Source organism: Uranotaenia lowii, chromosome 2, assembly GCF_029784155.1.
Source record: "Uranotaenia lowii strain MFRU-FL chromosome 2, ASM2978415v1, whole genome shotgun sequence".
Lineage (NCBI taxonomy): Eukaryota > Metazoa > Arthropoda > Insecta > Diptera > Culicidae > Uranotaenia > Uranotaenia lowii.
Window position 1 is genome coordinate 241,558,293 of NC_073692.1, and position 6,509 is coordinate 241,564,801.

Sequence of the window (6,509 nt, forward strand, 5' to 3'; positions counted from 1 at the left end):
TTTCGGAGGAGTAGTACTACAAACACCGTTACAAGAGAATTTTATATAATAGATTATACGGCTAGTAGCATCATCCTCCGAACAAAGCACTTAATGTATGAGAATGCGTGAATTGTTTGTATTCTACAAACAGACCTAGATTATTTTGTTATTGCTTTGTTTGATGAATCTACGACTCACCTGACTTCATCGAATTGAATTCGCTGCTAGATTCCCCGGCAAAAACGCACATCTTGCTCTGATTAATGGTGCTCATACTGCCTCAGGGGGGGTTCTCATTATGCCTCCACAGTGGCTGGTTTTCAGCTTTTGGCAAAATTTTTTAAAATGCATTTTGTAACGTTTTTATCTAGTTTTTCACGTTTCAGCCCGTTAGGGAATAGGCTTTTCAAGTGTCTGAACACGAAACAATAATGTAACCTCCATATTATAGCTATTTTCTATGGTTAAATAACCGTTTTCCTTAAGGTGGCCATTATGCCCCCATCTCCCCTACTATAGATGTACTTTTAAGAAACATTTTAAACCTTTTTCACATTCAGAAAAGTCAAAAAAAAGTTTTCGTGGGTATAATACTTACCTCGTTTACCGCACCGAAAAAATATGAGGGGGAACGTAGAATCGAATCCGACTTGTATTATAGATTGAAGCTCCTTTGAAGCACTTCGAAAATGTTCCCACATGAAGAAAATATTTTAAAAATATTTTTAAATGAAGAGTTAATCACCGTAAATTTTATTTTGTGAAATTATTTATCGGCTATATCGGTGAAATTTATATTCTTTGAGAAAGAATATTCAAGAATTGAAAGATTATAGACGGATAGAAGATTAGAATAAGATGAAAGATGTTGAAAATTGAGCGGAAGGGTAATTTTAATTTGAAAACTTTTCATCACATTTCATCGATTTGTTCCTCACGGGCCTACTACCTTGCAGTGGTTGAGACAGATAGAATTGTAGCAACCACCACACAATAGTAGGCCTAGCGTGGTTCGTCCCACAAGCGGAAACTTGCAGTACGAACGAACGGTGATGAAAAGTTTTCAAATTAAAATTACCCTTCCGCTCAATTTTCAACATCTTTCATCTTATTCTAATCTTCTATCCGTCTATAATCTTTCAATTCTTGAATATTCTTTCTCAAAGAATATAAATTTCACCGATATAGCCGATAAATAATTTCACAAAATATTTTAAAAATATTTATTCTAATATGCCAATCGTTAGAGTATAACATTAACATGATAATGCCATATTTTAAAAGTAAACTTTCATTTTATTTTAGAATTTTTTTTCCAAAATGTACGTTATGGGCATGGGCACTTAACGAGAAAACGGGAGCCACACTCTGAGTTTATTCAGAAATTTGTCAGAGGTGCCAGGTGTCCTTATTATTAAGGATTTGTCCTGATTTTCTGTTTGTTTTGTTGTTTAAAATAGTTAAACCCATTTAACGGATGTAAATCTTTGGTGCAGTTCACATGATATTTAAATAATTTTTTTTTATATGAACTACAGACCAGCCAAGAAGAAGCTCACTTTTGTAGCATAAGGGCAGCACCAGTATTTCGCCTTTGTATCAAGGTTGCCGAAATCCCAGAAAAATCTGTGTTATCACAGAATTTTGAGCAAAATTTCGTCACAGAATCTGCCACGGATCACAGAATTTTTAAAATTTTCACAGAATTCATAGATTTTTTAAGTCTTGTACAGATTTCCAAAATTATATTTTTATATTTATCATTTTCGACTTTTAATTTCTACAATTCATGAAAGTATGAAAACACTGTAATATAAATTGACTTTTTTCAAATAAAACTGTCAGAAAATTCCATTTTTTTAAATGTTTGACATTATTTGTCTATGAACTTTATAGAAAAAGCGTCACAGGAAACCATCACAGAATTTTAGGTTCAAATCGCAGAATTCGAGAATTTTTTTGTCAAATACACGGAATATTTTTCGGCAACCTTGCTTTGTATATGCAGTTGTGTTCTGAAATATTCAGATTTTTTCTTTGACCTGATTTTTTTACAAAACCACTTGGCCCCTCTCAATCGCAGAAAGTGTTGATCAGAGATGCCATCCACATAATCTTGATCAATTTTTTCTTCAATTTCCGTAAAATAAAAAAAACTCAATTATTTGAGGAATCTGATTGAATCTTCATTTTTCATTAGTCAGCACAAACAGTGCAAAAACAAATTCAATATTGGCTCCTTAAACCTAATGGATTGAGCCGTTTCAAATAAATGTATGTATGTATGTATGTATGGTTCCCCCATCGGTAGCAAGGTCCTGCCTATGGCTGTGTGGCTTGGCCTTCGAATTTCTTCTAGGGCTTCCACGGTCCGATGGTTCGTCGAAGGAAGGCATCCAACCCTCAGAAACCTACAATGGCCGGCTACCCGTGCCGCTTGTAATAATTTCTTTGGGTTATCCCCAGATGCATTCCTCCTAAAGAAATATAATGAAATAATAAAAATTTATATGATATCTGTTGAAAAGGAAAATTATACAAAATATTTAATAAATATACAGTTGAATAGGGTAAAAAAAAAAACTTCAATAAAAGGATGCAGACTTGAAAGAAATTTTATTTTTATATTTATGCTAGACAATTTTAAACTATGTAGGAAAAAAATGTAGTATTGCAAAAAATCACACCCAGGGTAACTTCTCGTTGAATATTTACTAAGAAATTCCTTTGCGTATGACCGTTAAGCTTGATGATTCCTTCTCGGGATTGATATGATGGCAAACTTAAAACATAAATCTATTTTAAAAATGATTATCCATTGAATTAGAAGAAATCAATATTTAAGTCTAAAGCAAACACAGTGTATATAATTTGAAGAGAAAAAATAAGTAACAATATAAATATAATCATTCATTCATTATTAGTTGTAGTTAATTGAATGGGTCACGATAGAACATAATTTTCACTAGTACAAATGAAAACAGAAAGAAGTTAGATGCAAAGTAAATTAAATCAATGGCGTGAGTAAACGCAGAAATGGGATTTAAAGAACGCTATCAATAAATTTGATTGGATTCATTATTGAACAGAAAAAAGGATCGGCTATGTTGTTCAGTCAGGAAAAAATAAAATAATTATGATAAAACATATTTATCTATCAGAGCTCATTTGGTGATAATTTTTGTGTTATGATTTTGTTTTAATTTAAAAGTTCTAAAACCTTAAAAAACAATCTTTCTGGCAAATTCTGACAACTTCAAAAATAAATTTGAAAAACCAATAAATGAACATTCGAACACCGTCGCATTTCAAATATATATAGGCGATGCTAACGGACTCGCATAACCGACAAAGCAAAAATAAACAAACGCAAACGGATAAAATCATCAAAGTAGGCCTCAAGATGCTAACGCTTCATCAAGGCAAGAGTTTAACTCACACATATAACATTTAGAGCTGAACATGGTTTTTCAAAATTTTATGCTGAGTGCAACAGGGATCAATTACAAGGAATTGGGAAAAAAACCACAATAAATACATAGAAATGGAACGGGCTCACCAAATTCTCGGTCAATAAACATCAAAAGTTGATAAGTCCGCAGATGATAACTTTTCCCCTCACTGACACAGATTTCCTGCGCTCTGTTACTCCTCGAACGAACATTTTATCAACACTTCTAGGCAAAGCATCAAACAAATTGACTTCACTTATTCACGTCACTTATTTATTTCACCCATCTTTCACTTTAACACTTTTTCCAAAGAAAAAACAACGTCAACCCCTTTTACTAAAGGAAACTGAAAATTCCCATGCACAGTTCTGGTCCCTGCCTGTGTCCTCCGAAAATTTGTCGCCATTTTCATTCATTTCTCCGCACTCTCTGATATCAATTTTGCTGAGGCCTTAATACATCACATCAGCTCTTCTTTCCTTAGCAACTTCTTTTTAACAAGATTTTCGGACACATTCACGTCAAATCTGAGTTTCCGGAAAACAACTTGGTACTGCACCAATTTCACAACCGCACACGGAGCTAACAAATGAAATGAACCTTCTCGGTCGAGCTCACGAAAGCAACTGAGCCGTTTCAAATAAATGATTAAAAAAAAGTCAGCACGAAAATCTTTAATTGTACTGATATACTCAGCATAATTCATTTGATATAAGACACAAACAATACCAGTAATCGATGGACATATCACTGATATATGTTGAAGTAAATTTGCCATATTTAAGTCAGAATCGCTTTTATATAATTAAATAATAATAGGGGAAGGATTTCTGTTGATTTATGCTCGTTGGAGATGTACTAGCTGTTTTAAACTTATTGTACCTAGTTTCAAAAGAAAAAGAAAATATTTGATTCAACTATGTTTTAATTTCTATCCAATCCTAATTTCGCACCAGCCTTTCAGAATTTTCAAGCGGAAGTTTGATTCATTACTACACATTTTTCAAGTTATTCGAATGACTTTTGGCTGAAGTTTGTCAACCCCACATCCAAATTTGACAAATATACAATCATAATAAATTCATGGAAAATAATGGAAAGGTCGTTGCGCTCACCTCACTTGAAAAAATACTTAAGTTCTAACAAAAATAGTAATGAAAGTAATGAAGATGCAACTTCAATGTACGAGATCTTCGGCAACCATTGGTAAGAATTGAATTTTACAACCTTGTTGAAAAATAACGAACATAAAAAAGAAAATTTTGCCAATGTCCCTCCATGTTAGATACAAGCTGTGTATAATTTTATTTTATTTATGATAGAGCTTTGATAAATGGTCCAGCAAAACTTTTTAAATGTCTTGATTTAAACAAGAAAAAGCTAGTATAAAATAAAAACAACATCAGTGTTTCTATTTTAAATTGTCGAAAGAGCTTTTTTATGGCTTAATTGGATAGAAAAATTTTGTAAGTTACATTTATATGCATCAGAGCCTATTTTTTCAGAATATTATTTCTTACCAATATTTAGAAAATTATTTTCTCAAAACATTTTTTTTCTTTACTCAAGTTTTCATGGTGCGAGAATAGGAATATTCTATAAGAATAGGAAGTCATTGCGTAGCACGAAATTTGCTACCAGTACATAGGACAAATATGACTCAAAAACTGTTTGTATCAAAAAACAAGAAAATTTAGGTATGCAATGACTATAGAGGGTAGTATACAATCTTTTTGATTTTGACACTTACAAACTGTGAAATGAGAACTTATATGACCAAATATATTCAACGAACCGTCTATCTTTGAGTTTTGCGTTATTTTAACCAAGGTCTAGACTGCCACTGGAAGCATTATTGTCACATGTTACATTCTGAAATTTCCTACTTGTTGGTGTCTAGAGGACTTATTTTAAAATTGTTGTTAACCGTTTTTTGATGGAAACATCAAGTTTATTCTAAAACACATGTTTATATGAAATTCAATAAAATATTCATCGCAACGAGGCGGTAGGCACCAAAATACCTTACATATAAATATGTAACATGTGACAATTATGCTTCCAGCGGCAGTAGAGCACCTTGAATAAAGGATCAAATTTCGTTAATGAAAGGATCACGACTCCCTTAACACGATTTTGACATTACACAAAAACCAAAAAGACTTTAATGTACAGCATTTAATTTTAATTTAAAAAAAAATTATTTCGCATTCCTTGCATCAATGCAGGCGTTTTAAAAATAGTGTTGTTGCTACGTACATACATCGCCTTAATTACGAGTAGATGATGGCTGACCGTCAGTTTATACTCGAAAACATGAATGAATGAAACACTTCTGTTTACAGATTAGTTAAATGTAGGGTTACCGTATCCCACAACGCCAAAATGATTTTATTGAGATTTTATTTTCTCAAAAGAATTCGGAAAAACTTTATATTATTCAAAACCGAGATATTCAAAGTCATTCAAATTCGCCAATTTGGTGGAAGTTGTGTGAAGAAACTTGATTGACGCATCAATCACATTGAATCAATCGCAATCAAAGCTATTTATACCAAAATAAAAAAAAAAACTTATTTAGTTTTAAGTTTTACTTTGAATTAGGGTTACCATATGCTGCAAGGCAAAAAAGAGTACATATGTATGAATAATTATTATATAAAAAAAAAGATAAACGTTATATAATCGAAAACTAAGGTATTTTAAGTCGTTCAAGTACTGCCAATTTGTTGAATTTTTTCACATGAAAACTATACATTTTCTTCGCAAATATTCTTGAACTATTGAAAAGCGAAAAGTCAAGAACTGAGAATACCTGGTTGGTTAATTTAAAGGAATATAAATATTTGATGAAAGGCTGGCAAACCACACCAAACATGGCTGACACCAAAAAAAAATCACACAAAATACTTCGAAAAGTGTTTTTCATCTACGCACATATTTCCTTAAAACAAACAATATTTTAGATTTCTACGACGCATTTAAGCAATTCGCTATTTGGCAATTTATTGCCTACTTAAAGGCGTTTATCTCGTCCTTTTTTTTTTGTTTCGATTATAGTCGTTTTACCATCTA